Source organism: Phasianus colchicus, chromosome 4 (assembly GCF_987193195.1).
Source record: "Phasianus colchicus chromosome 4, bPhaCol1.hap1.1, whole genome shotgun sequence".
Lineage (NCBI taxonomy): Eukaryota > Metazoa > Chordata > Aves > Galliformes > Phasianidae > Phasianus > Phasianus colchicus.
This window is the reverse complement of record NC_143439.1, coordinates 39,985,045-40,004,619: the sequence shown is the minus strand read 5'-3', so window position 1 is coordinate 40,004,619 and position 19,575 is coordinate 39,985,045. Positions and strand designations below refer to the sequence as shown.

General features: G+C 37.1%; 1 protein-coding gene across 10 annotated transcripts in view; it reads right to left on the bottom strand.

The window, feature by feature from the left end:
* Positions 1-19,575, bottom strand: part of BMPR1B (bone morphogenetic protein receptor type 1B) — a 237,789-nt gene that overhangs the window by 36,112 nt on the left and 182,102 nt on the right. Inside the window, exon 1 of one of the 10 annotated variants that reach the window (XM_031596958.2) lies at positions 7,330-7,852. The exons of the other annotated variants lie outside the window; for them this stretch is intronic. The gene's annotated coding sequence lies outside the window, so the exon portion shown is untranslated. Of the gene's footprint in view, positions 1-7,329; positions 7,853-19,575 lie in introns of those variants that run through there. 10 annotated transcript variants of the gene reach the window in all.

Sequence of the window (19,575 nt, the reverse complement as noted above, 5' to 3'; positions counted from 1 at the left end):
TCCAGAGCAGAAAGATTATCAGAAGTTCCCACCCTTAAAATATAAAGTGTGTAGGATGAATGCCATCACAACATGAGCTTTCCATGGTTTGACAACAAGTTCTTCCTTATTTCAGGTGTCAAACAAAGTTTGGATGGCTAGGTCCGTTATTCTTGCCTTTGCTGCTGTGCTGTAACAAGCACATGCTGATCATGCAGACCTGACTCTGTCTAGCAATTAGAAATCCTCTGGACTTTGAAAGTGCTCCCCAGGAGCTATATTCTAGTGCCATTAATGCAAGCAATAGGTCACCTGCAGACCTGAACTTCTTCATCAAATTCAGCTGCTCTTCTCAGCTTGCCCTAAGAATTTCACCAGGCTGTACAAAGTACCTTACACCACAAGAACAGGCAGTTGTCCACTACGGTTCTTAGCCTATTGAGAGTGCTGTTTGTGAAAGATTTCCATCTGTACAACTACAACTACTCAACTGTGTTGTGATTCATTCTTATGAATGAAAAAGAAGGTTATGTGTGCCCAGGCATGCCTGCTTTTTTTCTGTAAAGCCTGGGTGACTACAGGAATGACTAAAGTTTCTAGTCTAAACCCTCATGCCGACAAATAAACCTTCTCAGAAATGTTCTTCCATTTTGATTCCCATCACTCCTGGACTTCATGGTAATCAAAGATCACTAACACTTCACTTTTAAATATTGAATTCTCCCTTCCTATGTGTCAAACCCTTTCTGTTTTTCAGTTTGTTTTGCTATCTTCTTTCTAAAGATAGAAAAGTGATTGCATACCCCAATTCCATAACCCCAGTGAATTAACAGTCAGAATGAGACATATTTTACTTTTTAAATGCAGTCTATAAGATTGTGATACCTTACACACAAAATGAAAACCACCTCTTTTAGCTTCTTTGCATTTACCCACGTAAGAGCATAAGCTTCATATATGGAGTGCATCTCCTGACATGAAGTCAGTCCTAGAGCTCTCTGCTTTGGCTGCCAGTAAGCACTCCAGCCCTTGCCAACTACAGCCATAGTTATGTGATTTGGACAGGAATTCCTCCACTAGAATCTGGATAAAGCCCAATAACTCATTTCACACCGGCCCACAGCCATCAGATGGTAATGACTTTTGGGCACTTCTCCGATTCAACAAACTCAGTAATGCAGGAGGTGAAAAGCTCTGTACTGTTACTAGAATCCAAATCTTAAGCCACACTGTTCCCTGAGGATGAATAATTAGTAATAGTTACCTTGACAGATTGGCTTCTGTGCCACAACCACGTGATTTACGTGCTAGCCATCCAGTGAAAAAGCAGATCTTCTACATTCATTGCCAGGATAAAAAGTCAGACTTGCTTCTTATTAAGAGATACTAAGGGACAAACTAGTATAAGAAGAAGAAAAGAAAAAATCAAAGTAGAGTGTTCACTCCTCTCTCTACATGAAGTATTCAAAGCCTCGTAAAATCAGAGTACCATCCATTCATATTTTCCTATGCCAATAACAGCTGGCTACAGCATCCACTGACAGTGTGCTGTTTGCCGATTCAGAGGTTTACCAAGGAAGCTTTGTGTTACTGAAGAACCCTTTCAACTGCTTCTTTGTGCTGGACATTATACACATTAAATACACAAAAGCATTTGAATAAGAATTAAGGAAAATCTTCTAAATCTATCTTTGATTAAAAGGTGGCAACACAGTTAGTCAAATTGATAAAATTTTCATTAAGCCATAAGCTTACTTTATCTATAGCCTGCATTGCCCTATACATTTAGCAGGCTTTTCATCAAATCATTCCTTTATTAAAATATGAAACTACCATACAACACTATGTTGGAGTTTCCCATGCTACATCATAAACTACAGCCTGATGACTTCCCACCAAGCCAGTGTTACATCACTGACACAATTGTTTTAAGAGAAAGGGAAATAACTAACTGCTAACTCACTGCACTTTACAGTCATCAGATAAAAGAATTTCCATGGGATATTTTTTGGCAAACAGTCAGCAATGAAAACACAGGGTGGTTAAAGAAGCTGAAATAAATTACACCTCTTAAGTCAGCCTGATCCACTGTGTAGAATAGTCAAGAGGTAAAAGTAAAGCATTTTTTATTGGTGACAAATAATAAAGAAGGAAATAAGGATCATGACAGTTTCTCTTCACGGGATATTCAAGGCTGACATAAAATTCAAGGAAAAGTCATGTACACATTTGATCCAAAACCACAGTGAACAGAATCCGGCACAAAACACCAGAAAAATAAAAATAACCATGTTTTGCTTTTCAGTTGATGACTGTACGGCATTAATGAGCTCCAAGTGAAGATGGCATCAAACAGTGGCTGAAAATATCTTTACTCTGACAACTCATCCATTGCAGAAAGTTGCCATATAGACAGAAAAGTAGCACTGTTGAGCTTATCTTGTATGATTTGCTTCATTCCACAGCCATGTTGGAGCTGCTGTACACCAAAGCATGGAGAACCACTTCTCTATTTCTCATCTCTACGGTTCAAAATTTGGGATGCTTTTGCATTTACTCATGATGCAAATAAGTAGACTACAGTCAGATATAATATTAAACTGTCAAAATATCTTTAAAAAAAAAAAGCACCTAGTACTAGTTTAGAAAATAGATTTATTTTTCAGAAAATGCTTCTGCATTTGATTTGAACAAGAAAAGCATCCTTCTTTCACGAAGTCTATTTAAACCTTCTTGATCATACTCCATGTTATAAGCTAAATTAGTTAAGTTCAGCATGGAATCTAATAAGCTGTGACAAAACCACTGTGACAAAACTCTCCAAATTAATACTTAAATTCATGTCATATTACTTTCAGCTTAAAAATGCAAAGGCTTCTATGGTATCATAACCCATGGAAAACTCCCATATAATTTGCTGTCCGCCATTACATCACAGTTTGATTGAGTGTTACTTTTTCCAGGTTTCCTCTCATTTCTGCTATCCACAGTTAATGTCTCATTTTTCATTTGGAAAAAATGAGAATCCATTGGCTCTCTTCTCATAACTCAAGATACTATACCAATAGATAGGGGGAGGAGGGAAAAGCACAAAAAGATTTTTTCAAATTTCCAAAAGAAAGTTCACACAAAGTAGATTTCTTGACACAGAGAAATCTAAGCTATAGCTGCTGTAATTTGCTAGAACTCCATCAAACACCTCAGAGTTCTACTGTTGATCATCATCCGGTTCCATCTGTAAATGTTTCTTTACAAGAAGAAGCTTTTTAAACTTAAATCACTTTTTTAACATTTGAGAATATGAATGAAAAAGTATTTCACATCATCCTCAAAATATTTTCCTTTTTTTCTGGTCTCTTTAAGAACTACATTATACATAGCCAAACTACAGGTTCCATGAACTCGATCTATCATTACGCTTTTCTGAATTGTGTTATTGTCAAATTCAATATGAATAGGCATCTGTGCGAAAGCGCTACTGTTTGAGGCATATATGAGGATAACAGGTAATAAAACTAGAACACTAAGACAGATATTTCACAAATGCAAAGGTGAGATCCACAGCCCATTCTGAGAATGACTAACTCACTTGACTTCACCCCACATATGATTTTATCATAATGCATTACCACCACTTCAAAAAAAAAAAAAAATCAGAATAGATGCAGGTGCAACTAGAGCAGGTCCATTCTGTCCTCCCAATAGTGTTTAGTACCTTTAAGGTACTAAAAATAATCAGAGATATTTATTTCCAATGCACATCAGCATAGCTTCGGAAATCAAAGTTCGCTAAGCTGGCATTTCTTTATATTCCTTCTTTTATCAATTTGGTTTATACTGAATGCCTATGTTTACAGGATAATTTTAAATGGAAATTAAAGTAACGAGTAATAGCTTATAAAGGCACATTAAATGATACCCTTTTGTCTCCACCAAACTCACTGTTTTCCTTACTAAAAAACAAACAAACAAAAAACAACAACAAAAACTATTTCATTGAAACCACTGAAGCAGCTTCTTTGAATGACAGGTGTTGTTTTCATCTCTCATCATTTATGAACCAGAGTTCTCTTTCACTTTTTTCTTAAGAACATCTTGGGAGACTGTTTAGCTGATGTAGTCAAAACTCATAAAGCTACTCCAACCAACCCTCAGCTACATAACCCTGTTTACTATTTATGGGCATCACCTGATGAAAACTGGGAATGAAGGCTCAAATACAGAGATGTGAAACATGTAATCCAGCTTTCAAACTACAGACAGCATTCAGTTTGTGTCACTCCTCCATTTAGCAGCTTTTCATGCAAAGAGAGATAGGAAGATTGCTGTCACAGACCAAACCCAGTTATTTCTATTTTTACACTGCAAATTCTCGTGTGCTTGCAGTTTCCAGTAGCAAACACTGAATTCCACCATCACTGCAAGCAATCTTGAAACTTCACTGAACTAGCAAGAAAAAATAAAAAAGAAGCAATATAATCTGATGCTACTGAATTATGCTTTGCTATCTGATCTTTAAGAAGGCATCAAAGATTGAAATGGACAAGCATTATTTCTTATTTCAGATGATATTATGATTGACTGAGACATTAAGACAATGAGAAGCATTTAAGAGAAGCAGCAAGAGACAGCCTTGACCCCATGGCTTTCTTAGATACATTTATTAAATCATCACCACTTGTGTTCCCTTTTCAAAAGAAAAGGGACCCAAGATCACCATTCCCAGCAGTCAAGATAAATACAGTGGCTGGAATATAAAAATATCAGCCTGTCTTTCTATCCCAACATCAAAGACTGCACCCATACATTAAAATGTAAGAACATTGCCCATGCCATGCTCGCAGAAGCCAGTGCCCTTCTGACAGACGTGCTTTGGCTGTTGTTCAGTAAATATGACATATCTTCAGAGCAGTATGAAGAGAAACCTACTTTACAGTTCCCAAGCTCATGTTTCAACTTTATGGTATAGGAATTATTCCTTCTGACTTCCCTTAGAAAATTAAAGAATGCAGAATTCACAAGAATAAGAGAGAGCAGTTATATACCTGTCTTACTGCATAAGCATGCAATATTTTTAATGGCATTTTTAATGAAAATGTTTTAGTGATGAAACTCAGTAGGCCAGTGTCCTGTCACGGGCATAAATTGATCTAGTTAACTCCGTGACAGCCAGGCTGCTGATTAGACTTGATGATGGTCTTGAACAATTTTTGAAACTAAATATCCCTATTCCTATGGAATATCCTGAGTTTGAATGGACCCAAAAGGATCACTGAGTGCATCACCTGGCTCCATGCAGGACCACTCAAAATTCAAACTCAATATCTGGGAGCTTTGTCCAAACACTTATTGAACAGCTCAGGGCTATCGGCCACTGCCCTGGGGAGCCTGTTCCAGTGCCAACCACCCTTTAAGTGAAGAATCTTTTCCCTAACACCCAGCCCTCTAATTAGTGTCTCTTCAAGGCCTCTCTACCCCTGAGATGGTCAACAGCTCCACCCAATTTAGTATCATCTGCAAACTTATTTTGCATTCAAATCCCACATCCAGATCACTTATAAAAAAACTGACGAGAACTACCCTGAAAATGGAAGTATGGTTCTATATGATTTTCTTTCAACTTGTTTTATTTATTAGCTCATCACAAATGCTTCCCAAGTCATCCACTTCACACTGATTTCCCACAAGTGCCCATCCATCTGCCAGAAGGACAGGTTACTCAGTATCTGGGGTAAGCAATGGTAAGTTTTGATCATTTTTCATGTGTGAATGCCACCAATACCCCTAAATCACATATGGTTACTACATACTGACCAACTCAACACTGCTGAATGAAGCACTGAAGTATCTAAAAGACTTTTTCCTCCCTGAGGCAAATGCTACCCTGCCAAGTCACCAGGCCAGGCAATATTAGAAGTAATTGAATAAGTGGCAGGATAAATTCCTACACTGTTCAGCTGCCAAAGCAGAGAGCAAACTGAATTGACTGCTGCTGCTGTTGGCTTAGCTACACACATGAATGGGGGCTTGAGCAATGAAGAAAATCTTTGTGTTTGGAAAGGAGGGCTAAGGTACAAAACTTGTTTTCTGCAGATATGGTTGGATGCAACAGAAAGTGCCACTGATTTATTCACTTTGACAGAGAACAAATAATTCAAACAAATAGGGAGGAGGAAAGCATCTCTACTGCAAACCAAAATTAAGTGCACGCGTGAAATGATGATAATCAGTTCCAACCACAGATGTAAGTACTATGGGTTTCCTGAAGCGTTTGAGTAGCCTAAAAGCATTTCCCTGCCTGAACACTTGGAAGCATATGCTGAGCTCATTTGTGTGTGCCACATGGCACCAATGGTACTGCTACCAAAGCATCAGCCAGCCAGTGCTCACCTCTGGAAGACAGGGATTGTGCTGTCAGCCACACAGGGTTTGGCTGGCTTGTTCTTTAACAAAGGCACAAGGATATGTATAAGGACCAAAAAAGTTCATTGCAGATGTCCTTATAACTTCTATCTCTCACGCACCGCTACTTGAATAAACGTTTTTAAGACCGATATGACTACATTTTGAAACGAGAAACAATTCTGGGCAAATGTAAAACTAGTCTTTTTCAGTACTCAGCCACACAAAAACAAAAACTAGCTTTAAAAAAAGAAAATACAATTGTTTCTTATTTTGGTATTTTTTCTATTAATCAATGTTTAAGATGCATAGGACAGATACAACTTTTAAATAAGCATTATTGACATACACGTTTCCATCATAGCTTTAAAATTAGACAGAAAGGTGTCTATTGCTAAGGCTAAGACCAGTCCTAGCTCTGTAATTCATATGCAAAACACAAGCCAAGCATCAAAATTGGACATTAACAAAATTACTAAAGGACTTTTAAATTAACTTCAAAAGCAAAGACTAATATGAAAGCATGTTCAAGCACATTCCATTTTAAACTGTCAGGCTGAATACTGAGTATCAGATCTTCCAAAATTCTCTTTTTCCTTACCAAAAGGAGAATGGGAAATCTTTTGTTTTAGCTGCAGTATTTTTTCTGGGGATTTACCATCTCTGGTTAATAAAAGAGCACCTGCAAAGCATTTGAGGAAGCCTGCAGTACAACCTCCCAGAAGGGTGCAAGGTGAGCTCCAAACCCTAACTGCCCCCACACACCACAGCCGTAGAGTGGTGAGAAGCACAGCAAGCATCAGGCTGCCCCTCTTTTTATTTTATTTTCTTTTTTAATGTTTTCTTGAAGTGCTCTTAAAAAATAGATAGGGGAAAAAAAGAAAAAAAAAAAGAAGGAAAAAAAAAGACAAGTGCTTTGTGAGCTGCAAAGCTAAGCCATCTACTTACAGGCAGTTTCCTTGGGCATGCTACATCACCACCAGATTCTCCAAAGATGAGAGTCATGTGAGGCAGCACACAGTTCAGCTAGGAAAACACAGTACCGTGTGCTGTGCTAATCCTGCACCTGTGGTGTGTTATTCAGCAGCAAAGAAAGGCAGTCCAGGCTGCTCCTGCCTAATAGAGCTCAGCTGTTTTCCTCAGCCCTCCCTTTGATTGTAAGCTGGCAAACAATGTTTTTTCAGCCAACTACAAAGCACTGTTCAGGCTGCATAGGATATGACAGTAGAAAGGTGAAAGAAAAAGAAAATCCTGGAATTACAAATAGAGCAATACAGAATTTGTAACTACTTCCAGATGGCTACACTCAACTTCCAAAGTTAGGATGTGAAACACACACTGGAACTCCCCTTTTGCTCCCCAGCTCCCTTTAAAGTGTGTCTGCTTGTGCCAGGGATATACCTCTGTATCCTGGCTCCCATGTATCCAGACCAACACAAGGCTTCCAATCAGCACAACTAAGAGAAAGTTTTGATGGTTTCTCTGTTCGCTGTGGTTTACCTTTTAGGCACAGTAAAAAAATAGTGATGGAGAGCAGATGATAATTTAATTAAAGATATGGCCTACAACCAAGGTTGTTGTTTTTTTTGTTTTTTTTGTTTTTTTTTTTTAATAGAAAAAGCCACCAAAGAGTTCTTCAAATCTCTGCCATGACACACAGTTTTTCAGAGCATATAACAGCAACAACAACAAGATAGGAAACTTAATAAAAACTATGTGCAAAGAGGAGGAAAATGTGGTCCCTGGTTGGAAAGATAGCAAAAATTTTGGGAAGTTTTTAATTCCAAGGTAGAGGTACAACAGTTTAGAGTAATCAATTGTCCTGATGCTTGTCTTCAAGATTAACCAATATTTAGAATACTCTGTAATTATGATGTGCAAAGGCATTTAATAAAACAGTGTTATTTATTTAAATTAAAAAAAAAATTGTCAGAGTATTGAGTATAGTTAGATTGTAACACAATGAAATCTTATATTAGACATTTATTATATATAATAGACATGTCAATTAACATCATACACCTCTTCCATATAACACATAACATCTACCATTTCCAAGCTCATATATAATTGTTATACTTGACTGAAAGTTAGGGTTTCTAATCAGCTTTATTCTTTTTGATCTTAAGCTGCAAACATGTAGATGCTGCATTGACAATGTCCTCACAGCATTTTCTATTTAAATGCTTTTCTCCACAAAATCATACTTTAATTTCTACTCCATCATTACCTAATCTAATTCCAAGTTTGCAAACTACTAATGAAAATAACAGGAATTGGAGTACTGGAAAATTATGTATCTGACTTCTTCTTGGATGTTTACTGCTGTTTTTGTTTACCAATGAGATTATTTCCAAATAAGTACATTAAGTTTATTTTATTTAGGTAAAATGTATTAATGTTTTAGAAGAACTATATTCTTATGAGAAAATGTTCAAAACTATCCAGATTTTCAATTCTTTAGTAGAGAAGGGCCCCCTTATCAAAGTGTTGAGTGAAAGCAGTACAATTCTTAATGTGACAATCAAACTTAGGCATTTGAATATTCAATTTGATGTATAGAAGAAAAGGTAAGGAATAAGACTTTATACAACATCAACATCAAAATAGCCCAGTGGCTTCAAATTTCCATTTAAAAAAAAAAAAAAATATATATATATATATATATATATATATATTACCCTAATACTCTGTTTTCTTTTTTAAAGCATCCTTAACTACACTTTCTTCAAATTATGCAATACTTGTAGACAACCCTCTGTTACCAAAGGGTTTGAATCATTCCAGTGTTTTGTGCATTCCTGCTGCAACTCTGCTTTAGCGAACTACTGATCTCTGCCAATGAGATCACAAGCACCATGTGTAGAAGACACATGACTTACAATACTCTGCCAATGCAATGACAGGACATGGTCCAGCATGAAATTCCTTGAGCTCCCTAGTGGTGCTCCTGACAGCCATCACACTTCTGTTTAGCTCCAAGGGCATCCCACTTGTTGCCTTGTCTTGTCATTTCATAGGGTTTTTTTAATTATTATTGTTACCATGTTCTAGGGTAACTATGTGAGAAGGAAGGAGGAGGTATCCCCCATGTTTTGGTCTCACTTTCCATGCTTTCACAGTTCTCCTAAAATGAGGATGCAATCAGATGCTGAGATGAACTACACAGCCAATTTGCTTTACATTTCATAAGGTTTATATTGAATGTGGTAAGTCAAAATGAACCAAAATAATGTAAACCAGCCCTTCTCTCTCACCCCTACTGTCACCACACATACTCCAAAGTGACATCTCATTTTAGAGCAACAGAATGGTGACCCCCAGGTCACAGATTTATTCATGTGGTTAGGCCCCAGCTCAGTTCCACTTCACATGTGAGCCCAGCCTTTACAAGGAAAAAGCTCTGCACAGTGCTGGAGCCTGGATCAAATCAGGCAGCCTTTTTGACAGAGGAAGGTGAGACGAAGTGGGATGGGAAACTTCAACCAGCAGCCCAGGTTCCTCAAATCCAAGAACCAGAGTTGAACAACAAATTACCTGACGCTGGAAATCAAGTAAAGATAAAATCAAAGAAATTCAGTGATTGTACCACTGTGTAAAGGAACAGGAACTTAACTGTGATTTTTCAAATCTTAGGCCAAGTGCCCTCACTCTGTGTTATCCACACATCTTTACATACGAATATTCAATACAATGTGCAAAGCACATTTTTAAAAAAATGTGAAGAAAATGGAAGCTGAAGAATAAGCAAGATTGATAACAATTTCTTTAAGTAGGAATAAATTTTGCAGTTTCTTTTACAACTGGTCACACACCTACATCTTTATACTGAATTAGCTTTTCAAAACAGTGGACTAGATAGCTATATAGACTAGGAACTAGATATGGAGACTCCTCTGCATGTCACCAGCAAAAATTGACCTAAAGCAAGGAAAAGCTTGCTGCTGGATTGCTTATCTGAAATTAGAACCTTGTCCCAGCTGGAACTCTTCAAGGAGATATTCACCTTACACTGCCAGTATCTGCAACTTACAGTAAATACTCTTTTTTCAAGTAAAAGAACTCAGGTCAAAGATGATACGGAGATGATGACAGAAATATAGAAGAACATTAATGCTCAAAGCATGAGGCATTGTTGCTTTATTATTCCCATTTCAAATTTTGTTCCAGAGGTAATAGAAATACAGCATTTCCTATGAGTGTTAAATCTACTCCTTTTTTTCTCTTTTTTTTTCTCCTGAAGCATGCACTTAACTCTATCATAATGGAAAGGCTACCACTTTACTACATTCAGGAACCATGCCAAGGGAATTGTCAGGAAAATGTATGGGGAAAAAAAAAAAGGGCATTTTACTTTCATTAATTCATTAAAATGTCATAAAAAATGCTACAGCACAAAATGCAATAATTGCCAGCTGCCAAATTATTTTCTCATTCTCCTCTGGCCCTCAACATAATGCCTCCTTTAGGCTCACTGCCAGCGATGTTTGGAACATTAAAAATATCCCCAATTTCTGCAGAGATTTTATGTGGCAAAATGTGCTCTGATGGATAAAACTGAAGCAAATCTATGAGCAAAGGGATACTATTTATTTTAAATGACGAGAGAAACAAGACGGCTGCATGCTGTTAACTTACCCGCAGGATAAGTAACAATACAATCTGTATTTGTAGGACAGTTCAATGATAGGAGGTTAGAGGTGGCTGAGGACAAATTTGGGTTTCCAATTAACACTCGTGAGCCATGAAAGCCTTGTCTGCTAGGCGCCATCACACGCAAACTATCCTCCCATAGCACAGGGCCCTTGCTCTCGGCTGGGTTCAGTGTCTCCTTACTTGCTCAACAGTGTAAGCAGAGGGATCATTAGTTATGACTGGTAGAGTCTCAGAGATAATGTTGACTCTTATTTCAGGAACTATTAAGCTATAAACACTGCTCTGAAAGCCATTTATCTACATTTGAAGATAAACAGAGAAGCTACTCAATTAACAAGATTGCAAGAAATAAGCTACAGATGCCAAACTGAGAGACTTTAAATTCCAAAAAGGAAAATGTGTGCGTTTAATAAGCATAATTTTCTACCACAAAATTACTGATATGAAAGTTCATAAGAAGTATAACCTCACCACTCTGCAATATCTGAGAAAGGAACACAAATCAAAATGTAATTACAAAACAGTTAATTCCAAGTAACGCAGATTACATTCACTCAGAGTTTGCAAGTTACTACCAGAGATATCAGTGTTGAAGTATAGCATTATAAAGTGGAAATCTATGTAGAACAAAATTTAAAGTTCATCTCTGCATCGCTGCAATTTGAAAATCAGATGCTATCAAAGACTTCTGAGAGCGTGATAAACACTAAACCTGTCATGCCTGAATCCACACTTGCTAGGGAGAACATTCTTGCCCAGATAAGCAACAGAGTATGAAATTATTTTCCTGAGTCTTGCCAACGAACCCTTTATTATTATTTTTTTTTTAGTGAACACTATCTGTTTGGCTGTATCTCTATGAGATCTTTAAGATAATTTAATAGAATCAAAAGGAAAAAAGGCACCAAACCACTGAAAGGCACACCCACAAAATAGTTTCCAATATCCTTTACAAAGACATAAAATGCAAGGCGTTCTAAGTCAGGAAAAAGAAGGACCTTTTTTTTCTTTTGGTCACAACAATTAAAAACCTGATCTTTCCTTGTGCTTACAGATACCAATGCCTTTCAAGGCAGCTCAGGGGTCAGAGTGGGGAACACACAGGTGCACAGTGTGTTGGCAGCTGAAATCTTGTGAGGTTGTGCTGAAATCCTATCCCTCCCCTCCACATTCCTCCAGGCATTATAAACGCTCCCTGGAGGAATATTACCCTAATGCAGACTAATTTTCCACAAACAACCCCAACCTCATTAAACCTCTTCTTTATCAGCATTGTTCAAAGCTGTTTTTCTGGTAATATTGAACTCCTTTACGCCTGTCTAAGAAGAAAAGCAACTCCTTTTATTTTACCTCTGGTATCACTTCTCCTATTCAGGTCCATTGGCACTACACAATAGATTCAATAAAAATATTCAGTTTCATCATACGGTAGTAATGTCCTAAAGACTACGACACAGAGATTAAGAGAGAGAGGTTATGTTCCCATAAATAAATACAGAGTAAAGGCACTGTTCTCCAAGCAGGGTCTGATAGATTTATATTGGTGACTCATCCAGTTGGCAAGCAAGCTGAAGTGAATTAGCTGGACAATATTCCCAAAGCAGGTGTTCTCCTGGACCTGTGGTTCCTCATGCTCCTGAAATGACCTCCTATTCATCCCTAGACAAATCATTTTGGCCTTCAGTAAGATCACACAAATTTAATTCTCTTAACATGAGTATCCACTGCCATTAAAATCATTTAAAAATTTGAATATGTTTTTGCCTATCAAAAAGAAGAACTAGCTTGCACACAGGTATACTGCAATGGAGCCTAACATAATAATGAGGCTAAAAGAAAGTAGATTCTCTTCCCAAGGTGAGAACTACCTAATTACTAAGCTCTGTGATGTGATGCATCTTGGCCATCTGCGAATCATTGATGCAAACAGTAATATTCTTTAATAGTGCTTCTGGCTTACAGATGAAAATCATTATTAAAGGATTGGCCCAAGGATGGCACATAGAGATTTCCTCTTTCCCCACTATATCCAGATTTTCTGGAATAGCCTGAAATCCCACATATAGCACAGGATAACAAACTACAATAAGGAGACAGACAGAGAACATCTGCCTATTGTAAGGACAGTCTAACAACAATCCTGAAATGATAAAACCAGTTGGACTATAAGTTGCTTGCTCCAAGGAAAACAGTAGAAAAAACAGTGCTTTAATTCCCATTGATTCTTCTACCTGCTGCTCAACATACAAGTACCCAATAGCGATTGCCACAAAAAAGGACACAGGCAAAATGAAATGCATGTGAAAGACATGAAGGAGGCAAGCCATATAGAAACACATTTTGACCAGTTCACTGCAAGCTTATAGGGATTCTTTAGAAGGAAGCAAAACTATAAATAAATAAACCAGGGGAACAAAAATTTAGCTGTGTTGAAACAATTACTGGGAAAATGAAATGTCTGAAACACTGAAATTATTCAATATTGGTAATGCAGCTAATATTCAACATGGTAACGTCAATATCAGCATTGCAGATACAAAAGCTGTGGTCCATATAATAAGCCAGTGGTCACACATGAACATGAACATAAATTTGAGGTAAAACACTGTTGTCATATGCATTTGAAAGATGTGTATTATGTGACTTCTTAAGTGAAAATCACTGTCTGCGAACACTTATGAAGCAAGCCAAAGCAATGGCCACATCTAGGACAGCCCTAAGCAAAAAAACAGCCATTCCATCCTCCAGATAGCTCAATTACAGACCCTACTGTAGATAGAAGAAACTTGCAATACTGTAAAGTGCGTGTGTGCTGCTGATATCCACGTGGCACCAGCCAAAGCCAGAAAAATTCCTTGTGCTCGTCTTACCACTCTGACAAGGAAAATCTGAGTGTCATGCTTGTTTTAAATTGTTTAAAATAAAACACTGTTCCTGTACTTTACTGTTCAAATTACTCTCTCTTCTTTCATAATTTCTCATTTTAAACACTTCTATCTTTTCATCTTTTGATTTTGTTTTTGTTGCTTTCTTCAGGAAGTTTTCTTTTAAATAAACCAAATAAGCTTCTTTCCAATAACTCCTTTCCCCCAGTTTACATTCTCCTGGTCTCTCTCTCTGTCAACTGCCTTTCTTCTATTTTCTTCTGTATCTTTATCACTCTTCCAGCTTCTCTCTACTAAGGATCCTTGGACTAAGTCCCTGATCTTTTCCCCTTTCTCTCACTTATTTTCTCCTCACTTCCTAAAATATTTGGCTAAACCATCCAAACTTTTTTTTTTTTTTTTTTTTTTTTGTCGGTCTTTATAGCACTGTCCCATTTTCATACCCATTTAAAAGCACAAGTGATGCAGACTATAAATTATGCTTAAATTATGCCACATTAAGTATACCACCTTGGTATGCAGGAAAGCATAATATTTACCTTTCTGGAGGGAATGTCTTGCATGGATGAGTGGTCAGAATCACAGAGTTTGTATGCAATATGAATACTTCTGTATGCAATACCAGCAGACTCCCATAACTGCTGCCTAATCCCCATAGTAGTGACTGTCTGACACAAAGCATTTCAACTTTGAGTGTCTCAAAACACTCAAATCTTATATATCTTTACTGTGGGGAAAAAAAAAAAAGTTTTGGTCTCCCACTTTCAAGTAAGACTCACTCTATTTTTCACACTCTATTGCAGCCAGCCCCTCCTTACAAAAGAGGGAGAGAGGTTGTATACACTTTTCACAGAAAAGGAGATAGAAGAATACAGGCTGCCACACTATGTATTTCAGATGAGATCCAATCTGAAGCTTACTGAGCTTCCATTAGTCCATTAAAATTTGATTAGAAGACTCAATCTCAATGAAAGCCAATGAGAAGCTGCAACTAATACCAGCAAAATGGAATAGTGTACATCTTCCCAACACCTCATATGAAATAGTGGCTATGTCCACAGGTATGAATAAAAAATCAAAAATAGATTATTCTTTTTCTCTTTAGCTCCTTTAAAAAGATGGAAATTGTCATTCAGTTGAAATTTTCATTCCTTTGGTCCATTCAATCTCTAAAAATACTTGAAGTCATAAGAACAAGGGGCCTATAGCAAATATGTGTTTCAAGCTGAGATGCTGTGTAACTTCAGAGAGAAAGAAAAATATTTTCCCAAGCTTTCAACTTTTCATTTGTATAAAATAGTTTATTTTATAGCTAGGTAAAGATGTAAAATTAAACTTCTTCATTACTGTAATGTACTGTAACTCACTATAACACTGCTAACATAACTAAATGCATGAATTGTGCAACATTTTCCATCAAAATATATAAGGGAATAGATGCCAAATATAGGGTAAAAAAATAGAATAACAAGTCAGCTTTCTTCTCTAAAATAGCAAAATTCATAAAGAATGTGTTGGTGGTCAAGTTTTTGACAAATAAGAGGTTGTTTCCTTGCTACACAGTCTGATTATTGGTCTGGTCAACCTTTATGAAGGATCAAAAAAAAGCATTTGGATATTTTGTAAATATGCACAGGGAATACTATTTTCCTATAAAGTCATATGCAATTACTCACTGCCGACTTGTATTTCTTATTGCTGCTTATTTCATGCATCATTTCTAAATGAATGCCCTACTCAGCACTGCAATACTAGACTGATTTTCTATGACCATTTCCTGGGTGGGAACAGAATCAACCAGCATCACCAGAGAGATGGAGAATGAAAGGGGTAAATTGAAAAGAGTTTTTTAGAATGATGGTGATGACCATAAAAATTTACTCACTATCAGGCATGCAATACTCTACATGGGTTGTTCTGAAAGTAATGCCTTCTATTGATTTCTGTGGAAACTACAATAGGTACAATGAGCACAGTAACATTGTTTGATACAGAAAATTCTCAACTACAAAAAATTATTTTTCAACATAATCACCACTATTAGCTATGCATTTAAGCCAGTGATGAACAAGAACCTACATGCTGTATTCGTAAAAATCTGCACCAACAGAGGTGACACAATATTTCACACCTGATATGACAGCATCACTGCTAGTAATATGTTGTCCATGCAATCCCTCTTTCATCACCTCAAATAGATATTAGTCAGAAGGCACCAAATCCAGTCTATACGGTGGGTGCAATACGACAGTCCAGCCAAGAAATGCGCTCCACAGTCTTCACCCTTCTTTTTTCTAGGCTCAAAGGTCGCTCTGTTGCTGTTGAGAGTCATCAACTAACAACACAACCTCCAATGACCCATCACTACTGAAGATCTTCATCTGGCTCTACAAACGCCTTCTGGAGCCATAGTGGTGACTATTTCTCTTGCTTTCTACAAAGAATCCTCGCTTTTGTTTCCTATCTCCTTTCTATCACCCATCTTCCCTTCCCCATCTCCCTAAGTGACTGGGATTCGTAATTAACTAGTCAGGCTAACATTTGAACTGTTGTGTCTTAATCTCACTGTCAGGCATACATATATCAAAGAATCTCCTCTTCTTCCTGTAATTGGAGAGAGACACTGGTATGGGGCCTGGCATTACCGTGTTGCAAGAGAAAGCCTGTCTTCTTCCTTGGACTGACTCTGGAAGTTCAAGCCTTCAGCTTAGTTAGCATCATGACATAGTGGTCAAAGTGATTATTTGTAGGGTGCCAGGAAATCCACAAGGATCACTCCTTTTCTATCCCAAAAGACACACTTTACCCATCGAGGGCTGTGGCTTGAGCTTTTTGTTTGATGGGGAATTCACATTAGCACTCCATGGACTGATGTTTTAACTCCTGCTTGTAGTGGTGATACCACGTCATCACCAGTAATGGTGTGATCCAGGAAACTGTCACCTCCAACCTCGTATTGGTTCAATAGCTCCTAAAAAACTTGCACAGTGTTCTTTCTGTTCCCGAGTTAGCATTCATGGAACCTGCCTAGTGCGAACTTTGTGATATTCCATAGTTGCCACCATCAGTTCCAGTGCATTGAAAATGCAGCTCTGTACATAGTTCCCTGGTCATAACTTTCTGATTCATGTGGATGAACTGACTGAGATACTTTTCCTTTCATAGTGTGATAGTAGCTTGATCGTCCAGAATGTGGCTTCTGTCACCACTGCTGAGACACATCATCACCAGTCAATGCACTCACATCCACTATTTGCTCTCCAGAAAAGTTCAGTAAGCATCAATGAATGGCAGTAGATGCAGTTTTTTCCACATGGAAGAATTCAGTGACACTCCTTTGCTTCATACACACGCCCATGTCAGACACCACTTTGTGAGACTGCCCCTCTGTTGTCATCTGTTGCACAGCAACAAAATGTCATGGGACTTTGGCAGGCTGTCATACCACCAATATCTGCCTCTGATGTCATGGGCCAACATAATAAAATAGGAGGCATTCCTTTTGCAGGAGTCCCCATACATTTATATACCAGTTTCCTTTCTAAAGTAGCTTTCCCTTGGACTGAAGATAGTGGACACAAGTACCACCTGTGTACATGAAAGAATCAGTCTCACCTCCATGCTTGGGTTACAGAAAAAAAAATCTTAAAAAATAAAAATAAAAAAAGGCCAGTTGATTCAGCACAGCATAGGATACAGATTTTTTCACTTTCAGTTACCAGTACATACAAGGAAACTAAATTATAAGATCTGGAACTGAATTCAACAGAAAATCAATTAATGTGTGTGACATCAGTATGTTAATTTTAATAACATTCTTCCACAAAATATACTGTAGTTAAATAATTAGCAAATTTTTCTCAAAAAATATTTATTTTGAATACTCCAGTTACACACCCTCCTATATGGAATGGCTACTATATGCAATGCCTACATGTAATTTTACACAAATTACATGTAAAACAGACAGCCAAAAAACAAGAACACCAGTAAGAAAATCAGCAGAAACTATGAATAACCTTTGCTAAACTGATTGCATGCTACAGCTGTAGGATCCTGCTTAGGAACTGAGCTCTGAGGCACACACTTCATCTTATGAGTTATAGCAAGAATTATAAGGGGGAGTACCCCGTTAGTTTTACCTCAGAAATATGAAGTTTAAAAAACTTCATATAAACATGATGAAAATATAAACCTCAGCATCAAGCTAACATTATACACTTTATTTTTGTACTAAACAATATCCATCTAACCTCAAAACAAACAAGAACTAACTTTTAACATCTATTTGACATAATAAGTTTAAGAAATTTCTATTTAGAACAGTCCAGAATGTACTCGGAGAAAAAGAATATATTTTCTTGTGTAATCAATCACGTATTTGTTATCCATATAAATATAAATATCACAAATCACCAAAGCATAAAAGGCATTGGTATCTGTTCAAATGTATCCAAAAAAAAAGGAGGAGTTAAATAAAAAATAACAGAATTAGCACTTTATAATTTATTCTACATCCTGCCTGCTGCAATTTCGATAGGATGTGATACTCATCATAAAAACAAACAAACAAACAAACAAACAAACAAACAAAAAAAACCACTTATTCAGTTTTATCCTCAACAGCACTGTTGATGCAAGTTATTAAATTGAGCTGATTAAATTCCAAAGCTGGCTATGTTTCAGGAGAGAATCAGTGATTCCTGTTTTGACATCTTCAGTAAGAGCCGTAATCTAAAATCTTAACCTGTTTAGAAAACCTAAATCTAGATAATAAAATCCTCGCTTTGCACTGAATTCCTGTTGCTTTCTCTTTGTCAGTTAGGGAAAGTCAATTAAAAAAATTATGTATTGCAGTAATTCCCCTGTTTCTCACCTAGACCTTAGTCTCCACTGAAAATAAACTGAGTTATGCCGTTAAAATTGAATGTAAAACTAAGTCCAGCACGCACTGTAATAGGTTTATGGGATCTCTTTTGATTTCTCATTCAACAATGAATGAGAAATACTAGGGAGGGCTTGGGAAGAAGTCAAAATCCTTGACTTTAAAACCTCACACCATTCAGAAACATCTTTTTAGGAAAAACAGCGCTCTAGCATCATATTTCTAATTCCCTTCACTAGTAATAAAATGTTTTCAGATTCAGCAATAATATTAATCAAGTGTTTTAAGACCTCATTTTCCCTTCTCTGCAAACCTGTGCCCTCTTAGCACTCTCAGGAGCTTTTGTTACTGCCAAAGGCAAATTCATTTTCTACCCATAACATTGGTGGCACAAAGGGGCTCAGCACACTTCTAGCAAGGACCAGATGTACTTTATATAGAACCTTCTATGAGAATAGCTCAAACCAAAATATTGCCAAATTAAAAGTGAAAAGAACATGCTTTTCAGACATGCTTACAAGAAACCAGCACAATCAAGTTACATAATTCCATAAAGTCCTGCAAAACAGATTCTTTCTCTGATTTTGTGTGTGTGTGTGTTTCTTTCAGAGCCCTTTTAAACTATGTGAAGAAGAAAAAAAGCTACACACTCTGAAAAATTCCTTTATACCCACTGTACCACAAGATAAGCATCACCCAGAGATACCAGGGAAAATTGTGGAGAATTATTTACAAAACAGATACATTAGAAAATTTGGCATATAAATT